At 41.3% G+C, this 19,419-nt stretch overlaps 1 long non-coding RNA gene across 1 annotated transcript; it reads left to right on the plus strand.

Annotated features, from left to right (window-relative positions):
* The first annotated feature begins 12,685 nt into the window (after positions 1-12,685).
* Positions 12,686-13,592, plus strand: LOC113412676 (uncharacterized). Its single transcript, XR_015747045.1, has 2 exons — positions 12,686-12,888; positions 13,094-13,592. It is a non-coding gene; the product is annotated as an uncharacterized LOC113412676 (long non-coding RNA).
* Positions 13,593-19,419: the final 5,827 nt, after the last annotated feature.

A 19,419-nucleotide genomic window follows, 5' to 3' on the forward strand; every position in this document is an offset into this window, starting at 1 on the left:
TGCCTTGGGGGAAGACAGAGTAGCAGATACCTTCCTCCAGTTTAGCCATCTATCTCTGAGTACTTGTGCATTGCAACAAGATTCCATTCAACAGGGAGATTCATCTCTTCGTGGCCACAGAGGTGCTTTTTCAGGAGGCAATTGGACTTTCTTATTTTTTTCTTTTGAAGACATTTCGCTTCTCATCCAAGAAGCTTCTTCAGCTCTGACCCAGGATAGTGGGGAACAGAAGGATTTATATTCCTTGCAGACAGCTATCCTGTCAGAGCTGAAGAAGCTTCTTGGATGAGAAGTGAAACGTCTTCAAAAGAAAAACCAAGAAAATCCAGTTGCCTCCTGAAAAAGTACCTTTGGGGCAACCATGACCTAGATGGCTGAGAATCTCTACAGATCTTCATTGCCACTCCAAATCGCCACCCCTTCCACCTTCAGTTATTGTATGAGGGAGGACTCTGGGGATTCCATCATTTTCCATCCATTACAAATACAAGTAGTCCTCAACATACAACCATTCACTTAGTGTCTGTTCAAAATTACAATGGCACCCAAAAAGTGACTTATGACCCTTTTCACATTTACAACCATTGCAGCATCCCCCGTTGATCACGTGATCAAAATCCAGACGCTTGGCCACTGGCATTTATTTATGGCAATTGCAGTGTCCCGGGGGGGTCATATGATCACTTTTTGTGACCTTCTGACAAGCAAAACCAGTGGGGAAACTGGGTTCGCTTAACAACTGTGTTACTAACTTAACAATTACAATGACTCTTTCTAAAACTATGGCCAGAAAGCTCACAAAATGAGGGGGGAAATTGACTAAAATCTGTCTGGCTAAGCAACAACAAAAAATCGGGCTCAGTTGTGGTCATTAAGTCTAGGACTAGCCGTAAGGACACAATCTATCATGTCGAACTTGACAGGTTTAGTTAATCTTGATGGAAAAAAAAGAAAAAAGAAAAGGGGGAGGAGGAGAGAAAGGAGAACCTCTTTTATGCTGACTTTTAAATCAGTTAAATTTACATTGACTGACATTGATTATGGTCTTTTACCTATCCAGGAAATTGTTGGTAAGGCATAAGCAGACGACTTACAAGGTAAAATAAATAGATGACTCTGAAAATGGCCTAACAAGAGTTTCTGCCGTAATACACTCTCCAACAAAAGTTACTATCAAGAATTTTACCAACAAAACCTACTGAAGTTATATTTAGCAGTTTATAAATCCAAATTACATTCATTTTCAACTCTTTTCCTATCTCTCCTTTTTATGCCATTATACTGTAGTTGTGCTTCTCTGAGATTGTATCAAAAGCAAGTCAAAAACTTCCATATGTCTTGGAGCCAGTTTAAGTTAGGCATCATTTCGTTCCTGGGGCAACCCATCAAAATACAAAGAGGCCTGAATTCGTTGCACATTAAAAAAAGACGGAAAGGTAGCGTTTTGTGCATGCATCCCACTTCCCACAACATGAGCTCAGGAATGATTTTTGTTAGAAGCAGATCACTGGGGTTTATGGCATTTCCATGATACGTGATGTATTTACATATACATAGAGGCTGAGCATAAGGTGCAGGTTTACAGCATTAACACTTCACCACTTCCTGTATTGGAAACAAGCAATAGAGATGAGTCAATATTAGTGCAATGATTTTATGCTGGAATGGAAAATGGAGATTAAGCATTAGAATATTTTTGGTCTTTCCGGAATTCTCGTTACCCAACCTGTTCTCATCTGGTTTCTATCCATTATTACGGTTAGAAGTTATTTTCTGGGAATTATCATCACCCACACAATTTTTTTTTCTTAATATCACTTTAATTTTAAAAAGTCAGCATCCATCACTATCTGAGAAACCTGAGTTTGTACAAGAATCAGAGTAACGCACTTGTTTCTATCTATGTAATCTCCATGACTTGGCATCTCTCTACAACATTTTCTGATTTATCTTCAACACGGTCTGATTTTCTGCTTTGTGCACAGTATCCCATCACCTACATCTCCATCTCTAGTCAAGTGGAAGGAAGAACTAAATATTACCTCTTCCCATTATTTCTAACCTCGCCAGAATTCTACTTCCCATGAGTCTTCTGGATTGGACTGAAGGGGACTGAATGATAGAACTGAACAGAATGCCCAGCTTGGTTGCCTCCCAGTGAATCTCCACTCCCAGAATCTACCAGCTCTTTCACTACCATTTCTCTTTCGTCTCTATTGGGGAAAGTTGCATTAGTCTCAGTTTAGCCCTCAAACCCCATAACACCTGTTCAGACTAAATTAGTCTGGAAGGAATGCAGACAGATCTCTTTGGGTCTGGTTTATTTTGGGCAAATATGATCTGGAGAAGTTGTGGTTGTGTGTACTGTGCTGAAGGTGAAGCTCCAGGAAATCAAGGGCTTTCAGGAACCTTCTTCTGTGTAGCTTCCTGAAGGATATCTGCCTCCACCTTGAATCATCAAGCAGAGGAGAAAGCCCTGCCAGTACCAACAATATGTTACAATCAGGGTTTATGTGATCCCTTAAACTTTAGGTTGGTGTATTATCCTGAAATATCTTGGGTTGGTATATCTTGCTAGGCCGAAAGGAATATTTCCTTTTCTTCTTTAAGGTTCTCCATTTTTACGTAAGTTTTTTTTTCAAAAGCTCCATAATGAGTGTAGCCATCTCAGCTGTCTTTGTGGGCCTGCTGCCAAAATGAATAAGTCATGTAAACTGCTGGCAGATATATTATGTCAATAAATAACTGCTCCTGATATTGCTTGATTTAACTAGCTAGGCCTGGCGGCTCTTCTTGGGTATTCACTTTTTCAAATATATATGTCAACATTTCCTGCCAGCAGGTAATTTCTGCTACAGGGTCATAGAATTTTCAATGCACTGGTGTCAAAAGTAATTGTCTGAGATGTTTAGCTAAAGCTTCCCTCTATCCTGGGCTTCCTCTCAATCTGCTTGCCTGCTGATGCCAGCAAACCGGCACTGTTGGAAACCAACGTATTTGGGTGCGTTTCAGAGAAAACAGGGCTCTTAAGGGCCTCGTCTGGTCACCAACTCGAGAAACCTGTTTTATAATAAGTCAGTTTGATTAGCTGGCCTTACGGATGGGTAAGCAACTCTCCATGGTTTCAGAGGATCTTGGAACTCAGCTTATGATCTACGTGCAAAATAGGTACTCTACTACTGAGAGCTATGATCTTCCTCGACAATCTCCTACCTGACAGCTTAAACAGTTTAGCTACTTTTCAATAAGTAATTTGAAATGTAACCCCCCCTCTTCTTTCTGTTTTTCACGCCCAATATATTCTAGAGATATCTCAGCAGTCCAGATGTGGAGGGATCATTTTGTCACTGGATCCCATCCAAGTCAGCAACAGATATCATTTTAAGCTTAACCCCATGAGAATGCTGTGTTGGGATGGGCTCCAAAGGAAATGGTGACAAAAGCTGTTAACTAGGAGCTATTCCCTTTGATCCCAAAATTGCATTCACTCCATTCCAAACATAACCATGAACCGAAAGATGCACAGTATGATGTACTGTATATCCCCCTCCAATTCTAGACTATTTTGTCAGGCAGAAGGGGAGGTTGCATGGGGAAGACCATGAATCAGGAGTAGTTTTTCAGTCTCCAACTCTCAGGTTATAACCTAATTTGTCCTGGGAAGGAAGCAAAGTACTGTATATTATAAACCTAGGACTGGACAAGCCATGGCTGTTGTCAAACCCAAAACAAAGAATGACATCTGGTGAGTCCTCCAAACTGAGTTCTTTATTGTTTTCACACCTATAGACAAAATCTTGCCAGACTAAAGACTATTATCTGCATTTACAGTGCACTATGTGAACTAAGTTTACCTTCTTTCTCTTACACATGATGTCTGGACTGAGTTGCCTCTTACTCCTCTGGCTTGCACCCTCCCCCTCCTGGCAATCCACCTCCTTATTACATTGCAACACATCATATATGGTCTCCCAGTCCCCATGTATGGCTCCAGAGCCTCCCAGCCACCATGGCACACCACTTTTGTATTTTTATTTTGGCAGTTTTGAGTTAAGAGGTAAAATGGTGTTTTTCTTGCACAAGTGTGCAGTGCCTGTATCATCCCTATCCCCACACGTACACACCAACCTCCAAAGTAGAGTAGGTTTTCTTGGTTTGGGAAAAAGGTTAAAGGGCAAAAGGGGTTACAAAATACCAATGCCACAACTTGAAACTTTCAACACCCACTCCATTAAAACAGTCTAAAAATCTTGCGCATGATCTGATTATGATCTCCTCTAACAGCTAATCCTTTCTTGAGCATGCTACTGTTTGCCTATCTGGCACATCTAAAAGATCCACCAAATTATAATAATCCACCCACTTGTCTCAGTTCTGCAGCAGCAATATCCACATTCACACTATGCCTGCTTCTTTGCCGTGGCTGAGCATCACAATTGGAGGATCTAGTCCCTTCCCACCTTTATGGTCAATAATTTAATAATTGGGAAAGTTTGAGGACCATTTATTAAAAAAAAGCCCAATATGCCATCTGAACTGATGTGCTTACCAAGAGCTGCATGATGCAACACATCTGGTTTTGTTCTAAGATGCTTAGTGTAGCCCTGTACAGTACCTGACCTTAAGGAGGAGATTTCTTTAGGTGACCAATTTCCTATTCAACAAAAGTTTAAAGACAAAGGCCCAAGGAAGGGAGAGCAAGCAGATCACTGGCTTCTCCATCTCCAGAAGCCTGAGCTTCTGTCATTTGTGCCCGACTTTCCTGCCATGTTGACATATATTTTCTGTTTAACAGATAAATTTCTAAATCTGTAGCTTGACCTTTGCAGTCTACATATAATGCAGGAAATGGAAGCTCCTAAATGACTTTGGCTGATCTCAGAAAAGCTTAGCCGCATTTGTACTTGGATAGAAAAAGCATCAAAAAAGCTCAGGTCTGTAGGCTAGACTCAGTCCAAAAAGCATCTTGGAATACTTGAGAGAGCCTATTATATTTTATACATATGTGCCAATGTTGTCCAAATCTGTGTTTCTATTACTGTTTTTTGTGGTGAGGCAGACCATGCATCTTTTCTAACAATATATAGATGACCATTCTATAATTCAACCCACTCATGCACTCGTTTTTATTCTCCTCTGCTCTGATCCTAGTCTGCCATTATCCTTCATTCACCAACTTTCTTCATCACTCTTGAAAACTACTCAATGTTCCTAATTTATTTAGAGCAGAGGTGTCAAACTCACATCGTCACGGCAGCACCATGTGACATATCGGGACTTTTTTCCCCTTCGCTAAACCGGGCGGGGACAGGAGCAGGGGCCAGCAGGTGACACCTCTGGCCCGCAGACCATGAGTTCGACACCCCTGACTTAGAGCCAAAGAATCCCTAATTAAGCAACATCTGCACATAACTGGAGAAGAGGAAGGATCTTAGATGACCTGGTCCTGCTAATAAAACAGGTAGGTCCTTCCCAAATATGAGGCCTTCCAGTCATATTAGCTGGGAAAATCAAACAGATCCAGAGGACAATAGATTAGGGAGAGACATGTTGTATCTTGGTCCCTTCTTATTAGATAAAGTTCTTTGCTAAGCTTCAGGCAGGGTTGAGAATAAGACCTAGATGTGGAGAAAGGCTACTATGGGGCATATTACAGTTGAAATGTGAAAGAACTGGTTGGCTAACCTCAAGTGGCCAAGCCAGACAAACTGGGATATGAGGCTGAACTATCACACCAACTTGATCCTGTGCAGTTAGCAATATTTACCGTGACCCTGGAATTTAAAATGTGTCAGAAACATTTCCATTGTCCATCAAGTATGCTTTCACCATTTCAGGCACAAGATCAAAGAAAACCTCACGCCGCCAAGGTCAGGAAGGTTATGAGTTCATTGGAAGGAATATTTGTTATGTGATGTGATGTAATTTGTACAGTTCATTTCTCAAAAGAGGTCAATTGTTCTGAGCTCAATGAAAGGATCATTAGTACTTCAGGTTACTTTTCAACAGAAGTCTGTTCAGAAAGCAACTGAGTGAGTAATAGGGCTGCTCTGCTCTTGGGCACAGGTATGTCCTTCTGCTTATTTCAGACTCAAGCTGCAGGACTGAAAACAGATTTCAAGGTTCACAGCTCTGCCTTAGAGATGAAAGCTAAACGGAACCTGAAATGGAATACCTCTGAGACATCGGCTCATGCATTCCAATCTTTAATGACCCCCAGCAAAAAGCTAGAATGCTGCTATGCTGGGTTAACATAAACAGTATATATTTATCCATTTGTATTCAACTATTCTTCCCTACGCTAACTCTACCAAAATTTAAAATAACAATAATTCAACCAAATCCCAGCTATACAGTAAATACATACAAACAATACAAAGATGCCAAAGCCAAAGGAAACATTGGGGTAATGCATTGGAGCAATCTAAACAGTTTGGCTTGAATAAAGGAGCTCAACATAAAACGCTTTGAACCCCTGGATACCCAGAGCAATCTCTTCCTGTTACTTAGTAGAAGAGCTGTACAAATTTGGCTATTCAGACAGGCATCTGGGGATGATTGAATAACAACGCATCAGATGTTTACCTGTTTTCTTTTAACCCAATCAATCAGTTGGATAGTTACTGGGAGATTGTATCTTGTAAGCTTATAAGCTACTCAGAATTTTGGGAAAAGGAGCAGAAGGAAGGAAGGAAGGAAGGAAGGAAGGAAGGAAGGAAGGAAGGAAGGAAGGAAGGAAGGAAGGAAGGAAGGAAACGAAACTACCACTTAAGTACCAAAGCTGAAAGGACTTTGAACTGAAGACAGTATGTTGTCCTTTCCTATAATACAATATGTTCAAAAATGATATTTTTTATGCAATTCATAGTAAACATAATTGTGTCCTGATATTCAGTTTCATATTCTGTGTTGGAACCAATTAACCAATTAGCTGCTCTGAAGTTCCTATGTGGGGATGTGAAGGGAACATCTAACCCAACTTGATATTTTTCTTGTGTGTGGGATCTTCTCTAGCACCAGCATTTAACTCCTTACTGACAAAACTATGTGTAAAGGACAGTGACAATTGAACAGAAAAAAACTGATTAGAACACCCACCCAAGTCCAGCATTCTGTTTCCAGGGCCCTACTGAATTGACCATGAAAACCCACAAATCAGATAGGAGCACAATAGCATCTTCCACTTGTGCTTCTGAGTATTTGGACCTGAATGAATTGGATACCACAACTGCATTCCACAAAACATTTATCCTGGTTGGTTCTTGAGATAACACATTTTCTGAGTTTGCACAACCTCTTGAAGTATGAACTAACCTCACACAACACACGAGGGTCACAAAAAATCTTAACAAAGATTAGAGGTGTTGGATTAAGCTATAGGCCATCTTCCAGTACATGACCTGACCTGTCAAAGAGTTATGTACTAAGAAACCAACCCATCAGTGACTTAAATGTACAATTGTTGTATTTCTCACTAGGTGCTTCCTGTCAACTCTTCATTCTTTCCAGCCAAAATATAATTCCTTTTTTTCTCTCCTTAAGATGTTTTTTTTTTCCAGAAAAACTAAAAGTAGGCAGAAAGCGGTGGAAATTTGGACCTTGGAGAAGATTCCTGTTGGAACCTAAGTGAAATGGGCCAGAAAAAGGGGAAGTGTCGCAGAGCAACATTGCTCAACCTTACCAGATCAAAGGCTAGCATTGCTGCCCATGGAATTCTTGTTTAAATATGACATTTGTTTGTTCCCCAAACCTCCCTGAGAGTTTGCTTATGCTTAGGTTTTGTATGTCACTTGCTTCTTGCTCCTCTATTAGATTATCTGAAAAACTAAATGTCATATTAGAACTGGGAATTTAAGAAAGATTGTATCGCAACATAATGTCTAGGATAGAAATCGATATAAAGATCAAATGTAAATATGTACATAGCTGTATATATGTATATAAATCTTTACATTGTTTGATGATATTTTGCTTATATAACAATGTAAAGACTGAGATATACGTCAAGAAGACCACCACGTTCAATGTTTTTAAAGCTTAATTTCCATTTAAAAAAAAAAAAAGAACTGGGAAATCATTATACAACAGTCCTGTTCCTCTAAACTAGTCCCCCTTTATTGGATGACACCTTTAACCTCTGCCAGATTATTTCAAAAATAAAATGTTCACAAAACATTACGTAAGTGAATTTTAATTTTTTGAAAAGTAAGGCAACAAGAGTTTAGCTGAGAACTGAAAGCAGCTCCCATGGTTTAACAAGTGATTTTCCTCATTCTAACATGCTTGCTTTAATTGCATTTTGAAACATGGTTTGGTATACTGTATTTTGTACTTCAACATCAGAATAGTAATTATTACATTAGATATTTCCTCCAACTCCAAATGCTCTTTATTACCGTAGTAAGACTGGCTAGCAGCAAATGATAGTGTCTGTGATACACACTGGTAGCCCACACACTCTAGATCAGTGTTTTTCAAACTTAGCAATTTTAAGTTGTTTGGACTTAAGTGTTATTTGTGTGTGTTTGGGCTCTCCCTCCAAAGGGAAAGAAGTGATTCTGTCACAAGAAATAATGGTTTTGTTCCATGCTAGATTTCCCTAACCAGTTGACTTCCATTTGTATTAGATTACATTTTGATTTGGCCCTGCTGGTTGGAAATTCTGAATTTCCCATTATTTAGAGGGTTGGGCTCCCAATTGAGAAAATCTCAATTTCTCTTCCTGAGTTATGTGTCTGGAGAAAGGTGTGTATGTGGCCAACCTGGAAGCCCTATTCTATCTATGGTTTGCTTGCTATTAAATACACACAGATTTTTGTCACCATCTAGTGGCAAACTCTAAAACCGGCACTATATTTTAAGCCAAGGTTCTCTAACTTTGTACTAGGGCAGCGTGAAGAACTTTTTGGGCTACGCACGTCATAATACAGAAAATGCCTAACTTTGCTGATGTGTCACCCTCCCCTCAAACAAAAGAGAAACAATTCTCTATCTGCCCCTGGAACAGTGGCAGTTGGAAGCAGCACAATGGCTGGGCTTGGAGTTGAGGCCCAGGTTTCGGTTTCAGTCTTAGCACAACTGCCGCCACTCCAAAAGGCAACTTGCACCATTCCCCAATATGAGTGAGCCTCAGAGAGTGCGCTTTTGCCCCTGCGGCCCAGTGCTCCCCAGGATCTGCCCTGCGCCATTTACCTTCAGGCAGTGTTCTCTTTCTGTTGACGGGTTCCAGGGGCCTCTTTCAGGGGTGGGATTCTACAGGTTCGCACCTATTCGCTAGAACCGGTTGTTAACATTCTAAGCAGTTCGGAGAACCAGTTGTTAGAAGAAATTACTGGCCTAATCCTGTAAGGAAGGCAGGAAGGAAACATTCTGGAGTTGCTTACAGAAATTGCCTCTCCGTTAAGCCTTATTACATTCTTGGCAGGACTAGACTTCCTGTCTCAGGAACGTCTCTGGAGTACTTTTCCCCTCCTTTGCTGGTACTTTGGTTGTGTGGAGTGACCATTCAAAGTTACAAGGGCACTGAAAAAAGTGACTTATGACCATTTTTCACACTTACGACTGTTGCAGCATCCCCACAGTCATGAGAGGCCAGGCGAGGAGATGCGTGTCTCGATGTGAGTGATGTTGAGTTGGCCACATCCAGCCAATAACATGACCACCAAGCCATATCCACCTGGTCACATGACCACCAAGTCACGCCCACCAATTAAGCCACGCCCACAGAACCGGTTGTTAAAAAAATTGAATCCCACCCCTGGCCTCTTCAGTATCGTTCTTAAAGCAGCTTCAGAAAATGCTCTTCCATGGCCTCCGCAGCCTCCAAAAATCATGCAAAAGCACACTCAGTTCTCAGTTTCAGAGGCTCCAGAGGCCGCACAAGCACACCCATACTCATGCATCCTATGCAGCACCCTTTCATATGGAGCGTGCTTTCAAGAATAATTGTTAGGGGTTGGTGGATCACCCTAAAGCAGTGGTAGGATTCAATTTTTTTTTACTACCGGTTCTGTGGGCATGGCTTGGTGGGCGTGGCAGGGGAAGGGTACTGTAAAATCTCCAGTCAGAGGTGGTATTTGCCGGTTCTCCGAACTATTCAAAATTTCCGCTACTGGTTCTCCAGAACTGGTCAGAACCTGCTGAATACCACCAGAGGTAGTGGCATGCCCCCTTTGACACATGTGTAAAAAGTTCCTATCCCTGCACCATGGCGCCCTCCAGGACAATAAAAGAATCTTTGTGATAAACCCCTCACACCCCACCTATCATGGTCAACCATTCAGTCATGTCCAATCCTCAGCCACTCTATGGATCGACAGTCTCCATGCCCCTCTGTCTCACACCACTTCCTTCAGATCTTCCATGGTCATCCTGGTGTCATCCTTTATGGTGTTCAGCCAGTGGGTATTAGGGTGAGCCCTTCTCCATTTTCTGTTGATCATTCCTAACATAATTGATTTTTAGAATGAGTTAGCTGACATGGCGTGGCCAAAATATGGTAGTCTTTGTTTGGTAATCTTGGCTTCAAGTGACACCCTCCCACCTCATAAATTAATTGGATTTCATTGGGATTAGGAATGGGCAAACAATATACTACTTCTTCAAAAGATACATAACTCCTATCATTTTCACGACTTAGGCTCACTGTTATCAACATTACTGGTGGAGTGGCCACTGAATACTGAACTCCACTAATATGTACACGTCTGTAGATATGGGTTTAAAGATCAATCAAATCTTGCTCCAGGCTTTGTTCCTTGCTCTGCCTATACAAGGCCACTTCAGACTCTAGGCCAAGAGTCGATAACACTCTTGCTTTGTCTCTGTATAAACCTATCAGTTTTTTAAAAGCTGGTCCCCATCTAAATTGCTCAACGCTCCCTCAGGTTTAAGTGGACAATCCTGCCTTAAGTATTAGAAAAGCATAATTTCAAATCTAAAGATACAGAGAGACACAAGCCTAACTTCCTTCAAAGGTTTCAATTGTAGCTTGAATTGTGTTGCTTTCGTTACCAAGATTCTTTGCCGCGCTGATCCATTGTATCAGCATACAGCCTTCCAAAGGGGAAATCACATTTGTGGATTCACATTTGCACTGATGAAGACAAATTACAGAACTTTCCTCACTTGTCGCTTTGCCACTTGTACTCTGATGTACAATGTCAATATTGTTTTTCTGCCAAATCCTGATGATTTTGTCTTCATCTGATTCCCAGGCTTTCAGAGAGTCATTCTCAAATGTATCAGTGTTAAATTAGCATTGTCCTCTTTCCTCCAAAGTTTTTGGAAGGCCACCTCAAGGCTTTGTCATCAGTGACCTGCCTGCAGCGGCTTGGAAACAAAAGTGGGATATGAATCAATAACGGGAACAGCAAAATACTATAACTTTCCACTAGCCCAGGGATGGATTGGAGAGCACTGCAACTTCGCAGTGGAGAAAAATTAAGTTGAGAAGAGCCATTGATGTTCGCATTTGAAGATATCAAAGTTACCTTGAAGCACTGCCCTCTCTCTATCGAAACAACTGCAAGTATTGGAATCCTCATGAGAAACTCTTAAATTTAATAATTTAAGAGTTTCTCATCATTTCAATTTCATTAGAAGCCTATTCTAGATTTTTTTTTTAAATGATAGCATATAAATCTTGAAGAAAAGTATTAACATTTCTGTTAACTTTGGGGGGCGGGGTGTCTTTAGGCAGAAGAAATATGAATAATGTAATTTAATTATGCTTCACAAATTGGAGAAAGTCTGGATGGCTATGACAGAAAAGCTAATAAAAGTCTGGAAAAAACAGGGGACCAAACATTTAGCTAAGAAATCTGTTACTTTTCTGCTGCAAATAGTAATATGTAACACTTACATTTCCTGCAGAGGGACCAAACATTAACACTGACTAGTAAGATTAGAGACAGAGAACCATCTTCTAAAGCAGGCTTGTCCAACCCGTGGGCCGCGGGCCGCATGCGGCCCAGGTCGGCTCGTAATGCGACCCAGTGCAATTTTTTATTTTTTAAGACATTCCAAAGTTTCAAGTTACACTGCCGGCGCTTGCGGCTGGAATGCGGCCGGGGCACGTCACAACGGTGACGCCAGGGCGCCAGCGCGCTTCACCCGCCCCATCCATCGTATTAGCTCCGAGAGGCCACATCTTGCGGCCTGTGCTGAGTATGGGTGAGCGCGTCACAAAAATGACGCCAGCGCGCCAGCTTCACCTGCCCCCCCGTCTATTTTAGAAGCTCCGACAGGCCACATCTTGCGGCCTGTGCGGAGTGTAGATGAGCCGGTTGAACTGTATTGCGCTGCGGCCATCACTGTCGCGCAGCACTCCCCCACTGTTGTGCAGGGTCGGACTGGCCCACCGGGGACCTAACACCTGGTGGGCTCCGACCTGCAATAAATTAGCTCATTTTTGCCGTGATTGATAGCAGCTTTTAACTGCTGCGTAGGCCGCCATCTCTCTGCAGGATTTATTATTCCCAGTATACAATGTCTGCAGGATTTTATATTCCCAGTATACAATGTCCGCAGCCCTGTTCCTCCTCTGTCTCCTCTGCAATGTTGTGGCCCTTATACCCCATTACTGTCTTACCTTGTACATTATCATACCATCTACGCACAACAAGAGGCAGCATCCTTAACGGCAGTCCTCACTGCAGCATCCATAAAAGCAGACAGTCCTCATCCCAGCATCCGAACTCTCAGGTAAGCCACTTTCTGGTAGTCTCCTGTCATTCTCCACCCACATAGCTCCATATTTAACCAAGATCTTCTCTCCCTCCAGGCATCCATTACTTCAGGCCTCATACCAGCATCCATAAAACCAGACAGTCCTCATACCAGCATCCATTAAAGCAGACAGACTTCATTCCAGCATCCTAACTCCAGGTAAGCCACTTTCTGGTAGTCAGGAGACTAAGGCTGGGTTCACACAACGGATTTTGATACAAAATTGGCTGTGGAATTCTGCATCAAAATCCAATTGCATTCCACTTCCCATTAATTTGAAAGGGAAATCTGTAGCATAATGCACATAGTAATCACATTGATTATTAAACCAAGCTTTCTAAAAGTCCTTTTTTTTACATTCCAGCATGGCTTCTGAAATGTCAAAAAATAAAAACAAACACAAAAGAAGAAAAATTATAGATGAAGGAAGAGTGTTCCAAGAAAAGTGGACAGATGAATACTTTTTTGTTGAGTCCAATAGTAAGGCAATCTGCTTAATTTGCAAAGAATTAGTGCCAGTTTTCAAAGACTACAATTTGAAAAGGCATTACATGACAAGACATGCTGAGAAATTTGCTGTGTATGAAGGAATGTGTCGTAAAGACAAAATCGCTGAACTGAAAAAAAATCTATCATCTCAACAAAATTATTTTAAAAAAGTATTGATTCAATCAGATTCTATTGTCAAAGCCAGTTATGTGGTTGCAAACCTGATAGCCAAAAAATCAAAACCGTATTGCGATGGTGAGTTTATTAAGGAATGCATGGAAACCGTGGCTGATATAATTTGCCCGGATAAAAAAGGGGACTTTTCAAAAATCAGTTTGTCTCACCAGACTGTAGCCAGGCGAATTGAAGATATAGGAAAATCCATCGAAAAAGCTGTGAAGAGTAGAGCTGCTCATTTTAAATGTTATGCTATGGCGATAGGCAAAGTACAGATGCTACAGATACAGCTCAATTGGCAATTTTTATTAGAGGCATTGATGACAAATATAATATCACTGAAGAAATGGCTGCTTTAGTTCCACTGAAAGACACAACTAAAGCAAGAGATTTATATGAAGCTGTGAAAAATACATTACAGCGATTTTCTTTGTCATTTGCTAACATATCTGGCATAGCTACTGATGGTGCCCCTGCAATGATAGGTAACAGAGATGGACTTGTAAAATTGATAGAAGATGATGCAATTGCCTCCCAAAATTTCAGTATGATTAAATATCACTGCATAGTACACCAAGAAAATTTATGTGCAAAAGATGGCTAACGTCATGCAGATTGTCATCAAGGCTGTAAATTTCATAAGGTCCAAGGGATTGAATCATCGCCAATTCCAGGAATTCCTTAAATTTATGGATGCTGAGTATGGGGACATCATTTACTTTTCTGAAGTAAGATGGTTAAGTCGAGGGAAAATGCTGGCAAGATTTTATGATCTGAGAAATGAAATCAAGTCATTTATGGAATCTAAAACAAAATGTGTGCCAGAACTTGACGATGAAAACTGGCTCACAGATTTGGCATTTTTAGTCGACTTGACCACCCATTTAAATGAGTTAAACATGCGTCTTCAAGGTGAAAACCAATTGGTCAGCACAATGTTTCAAACTATAACAGCGTTCGAAATGAAACTGAAACTATGGCATTCTCAAATGAAGGCAAAAAATTTGATGCATTTTAGCACGTTGGCTAAACACGCCTCTGTGAACACGGAAAAATATGCAGCCTTGCTTTTCAATTTGGTACAGGAATTTCAGAACAGGTTTCAAGATTTTAGAAAAAATCAGCCATCTTTTCTGATATTTGCATTTTCAGTGGACATTAATATATTACCTGCCAATTTGCAAATGGAATGCATAGAGCTCCAATCTGACATTCAACTGAAAGAAAAATTTGACCATGTCTCTTTAATGGACTTCTATAAGATATATGTTCCCAGAGAAAAATATCCTTCATTTCACAATCATGCCTTATTCATGTCATCGCTATTTGGAAGCACCTACATTTGTGAGCAGCTATTTTCAAGGATGAAGCACACAAAGAATAAAACTAGAACCAAAATATCTGATGAGCACCTTGAGCACTCACTGAGAATTGCAACAAGTTCCATCGAAGCAAATATGGATGCATTGGTGGCTGAGAAACAATGTCAAACATCTCACTAACTTCATTTCCAAGTAAGTTTAATATGTTAACTATGTTTTCTATGGTTTTTTTGGATGATCAGGTATCGTTACTGTTATTTTATTTTATGTGGGGCCCAAACCAAATTTTCATCTTCTAATGTGGCCCAGGGAAGGTGAAAGGTTGGACACCCTTGTTCTAAAGGGTAGCAGAAGAACCTTACTTTGTGTCCGTCCCCCCCCCACTACCTTAAAATTATCTGTCTTGCAAAGAAATATGGGTCATATTTTAGGATGCATGTCTTCCAGTGCAGTTTGTTTGAAATGAGGGATTTGGGATGGATAAACAATAGCGAACTATGAATCTTACTAGAGAAAACAATTCAGCAGATAAATTCACAAAACATACAAAATGGGAAAGAAAGGTTAAATAAAAGCATATTGCTCCCTTAATTCCTGCCACTTGCTACTATTTATTTTAGGGCTACTACAATAGATCTAGGTTGCAAACATTTGGGTGACTGGTGGACGGCAGCAATATGAGAGGTTTCTATATCTCTTTGCTCTCTGACAGTCATCCAAAATGTTTGCAATAAAGTAAATCTGGTAACTTTACTTTCACTAAGCTTTATAATTTATTAGATCATCTGATCCTGAAACAGCCATCGGTTTGAGCATTTGGAAACTATTTTAAGGTCCAATGCCTACGGCAGGATAAGAGGGCATCCGTGCTTGTTCACTTTTTTTTTTTTAAGGTTAGTGTGTCACACAAAGAGAGCCAGGGATTCAAAGTAATGCTTACTATTATTTCTGCTTTGCTGCTTGTGCTGTTTCAAGACCAAAGGACAGGACAGAGAGCATACACACTCAGCTTTGCATTTCCTTGCAGTACATCAGTTACAGGAAATTGAAATTGAGGTACAAACATGAAATGAAGTAGTGAATGGATAAACTTCCTCCTCTTTGCTCCTGAATTAAGATGAGTTCAAACTCTGCCAGATGGGCAACAAGTAGCAGTATGAAAGTAAGATTGACTTAGTTTATTAGTCAACAGTCAGTGGGTGGATGAATCCGTGAACTGTAAGCTGGGCGCCGCATCTTTTTGGAAGCTGGCTTCCGGTAGTTTTTTTGGGTGGGGGGGGGGGGGTGGTGTTGGGGTGGTGGGGGGGGCGGGGGCCAATACAACATGCTAACTCATAACATAAAGCACAACTTGTTGCCTTTCATACAACAGGATAAATCAAACGAAGAAACCATCTTGTGGCTTAATAAGATGGACTGGCTCACTCACAACTCATATTGTGATATATGAGTTGATCATATGATATGATCAGGTTCATTTGGTTTAAATTTAGCTATTGTGGCTTAGTAATCACAGTTTATAGCATCTTGTACAAATAGCGCCTCAAAGACATACAACAAATAGAGTTAGCATTTCTTGAATTTTGCCACTTTCTAAATTAATGCAACAGAAACCGTATGCTCGACTGGCTGGCTATTCAACATTAGAGGTTGGATAGAAGCAACCCAATGGCAGATATTTGCAGACCTGAACTCATGATCATCAGTCACCAACATGTATGTGTATACGTGTCAATGTGGCTGGGCTCCACTACATTGAGCTACTCTAACTCATAGTTTCCCATCGGTTCCTACACCAATGGCAGTGAGTAGAATGTCAGGTCTGTATGGCTACAGAAGGGAATCTTCCTGTGGGACATGATCAATTCCCACTGCTCTGCTTTTCTGAGCAAATGATTTCCTTCTGTCAACTCTGATCGTGCCACACATAATTTTCCAATCCAGCGTAGGAAAAAAAGACTTGCGTTTTTTTACCTTCTGCGGCAGCCCTAATCCAAATAGAACCATTTCTCTTCTGGGACCCAAAAATAATGATTAAAAAGAAACCCCTTTCTATTGTAAAAGCACATTGCTTACAATTTGCCTTTTGCTAGACATGCGTTTACAGTTCCTCCAACTTTGCTCACTGGTAATATAGGAAGCTTCCGTTAAATAGTGCTTAAGGATTAAAAAAAACGGTGCCTAGTATACAGTAGCAGTTTCTTCTGGAGGAGGACGTGGGAGCACATTGCCAGTATGCCAGCAGATGTTCCTGGTGCATTGCTTAGAGCAGGGTTTCCCAACTTCAGCAATGTTCAACTAGCTGGGGAATTCTGGAAGTTGAAGTCCACACAACTTAACATTGCTAAGGTGAGAAACACTGATTCGGAAGTTTCCAGACATTCCAAATCTTCCATGCTGTTAAGAGATACTGCGGTTCAGGGAACCTGACTGCTCACTCCTCACAAACAGGGAATCCTTCTGAAGACATCCAATTCAAACCTGCATTAAAAGGCCTTTTTAATTTAGGGAACACCCTGCAAAACTGTTTCCAATCTTGAGAGTCACCACATAAAGCTTATCTCTCTGGATTAGCTTGTAGAAATCAGGAATATAGAGCAAAGAACGGTGGATTGGAATGCAGTTGGATATTTGGACAATTTGTTTGTTTGTTTTGCTCACGTCTTTCTCCCATTCATTAGCTACCCACTGCCTAAGTCTCTGAGCAATGGCAAACAAATGAACTACTGAAGACGCCATTTGAGCTCATAGGACGCCCCTTTTTGACGTAACTGCAGTGACTTCCTGAACATATTGATTCTGTTTGGGGAGTGAAGCCAAAAGCTGATGACAGCAAAGTTCATAAGTTTTTTGCTCTTCCCTCTGTGGGTGGCAGTCAGATGTTTGTTCTCTGGAGCAGTTGGCTGACTGCATCTACTTTACTCTAATAGATTGAATAGATGACCATTAAAATAGAAAGGCAAGCGCAGCAGCTCTTAATTTCTAACTTACCCTAAAAGCATTCACTCTTTAGTTATTAATTAAGGCTATCCTTTTAATAAAGCATCCAAAGAATTATTATTTTTTTGTCCAGGGGCCATCTTTACAGGCATTTCACTTTAGCCCTTTTATTTAGTCTAATAGGAGTTTATGATGAACACAAATTACCTCCTAGCAGAAGGGGGAAAGGACTGGCATGCAGTGTATCATATTGAGGTAACAAATAATTATTGTGCCATTTATTTTTTTCAAGGGCAGGCATGTTGTGATGCTAAAGTCTAAAGGAAAGTACATTGAGTTACAGGAAATTGTTCACTTTCATGGTAGTCATTTACAAATGTACTTTTAGAGGCCCCCTCAAATGTTGATAAGCTTTCTGCTGCTCCAGCCAAGTCGTCTCCAATAACGTCAGAGGCTCTTTAGGAGCAGGTGCACCTACTGCTGGCATTCAAAGTTCAGGAAAACACTACCTTTACAATCTCCTCATACAGACAAAACCCAACTGCTTTATAGAAACCTATCTGGAATGGAGAAGCAGCTTTTCCTAATTTGGTGCTTCCCCCCACCCCACCCCGCAATGGCCATGTTTGGTAGAGATAACAAAGTCTCTAGTCCAGTGATGGTGAACCTATGACATGGGTCAAAGGTGACGTGCCATGTTTTGGGTGACATACCGGCCTTCCCCAACACCCAACAACTATTCTTGAAAGCATGGCCTGTTCTCAGGTGGTTTTTGGAGGCCACAGAGGCCGCATGAGAACAAGGTGTGCTCTCGCGCAGCTTTTGGAGCTTCCAAAAATCACGCAAGAAGACCAGGCTCTCATGTGGCCTCCAGACCACCACCACCCCCACTGAAAATTGTGAAAACCGATGTGTGCTTTCATGTGGTTTTTCAGAGGCTGCAGAAGCCATGGAAGAGCATTCCCTGAAACTGCTTCAACAATGAAGGCTTTGTGTGATCTGGACTGGAGCAGCCTCAGGTAGGCTCCTGAGTCTGTCAACAGAAAGGGAACATCACTTGAAGGTAAGTGGTGTGTGGCAGATTCTAGGAAGTGCCGGACTGCGTGGGGCAATTGTACTGTTCCCAAAAGTTTGTGTGCTTTAGAGCAGGCCCACCATCGTCCATGGCCGTCCCGATGGAACAGTCCTACCGGGCCGCTGGTTTGGTGGCAGCAGTGTTTGAAAAAGGCTTCTAGCTTTCGGGTGGCTCACTGGAAGCTTTTCTCAAGATGGGGGGGGCCTGGGGCATGCGGGGGGAGGTGGAAGGTGGGTATACCGGGCAGGCGGTAGAAAGGTTGGGGTCCGCTTTGAGAACACCATGAGGCAGCCATTTTGAGTGGCAGCAGTGTTGCTAGGATTGAAACCAAGGCCCGAGTCTCATCTTCAGGCCAGTTCTGCATTGCCACCAAGTGTTGCTATCCAGAATGGCCTAGGTGTGTGCGTGTATGTGTGTGTGACGTATAACACATCAGCAGAGTCAAATTAGGCCTATTCCAAATTTTTCAGGTGCCGAGCCCCAAAGGTTTGCCATGACTGCTCTAATCCAAGGCATCTGGAGATAATAAAGTCAGAAAAGGTTGTCACAAAGAATATTCCAAAGAGACAGAAGTATTACTAGATTTTAGGCAGTTTATTGTTAGTCTGATCATCATCATCATATTTAGTTGAAAATGCACTATCTTAAGAGAAATAAAGCTGATCATGACCAAAACAAACATCAATT

The sequence above is a fragment of the Notechis scutatus genome, chromosome 1 (genome assembly GCF_049901735.1).
Source record: "Notechis scutatus isolate UNSWTSFEM ecotype Mainland chromosome 1, rNotScu1.2, whole genome shotgun sequence".
NCBI lineage: Eukaryota > Metazoa > Chordata > Lepidosauria > Squamata > Elapidae > Notechis > Notechis scutatus.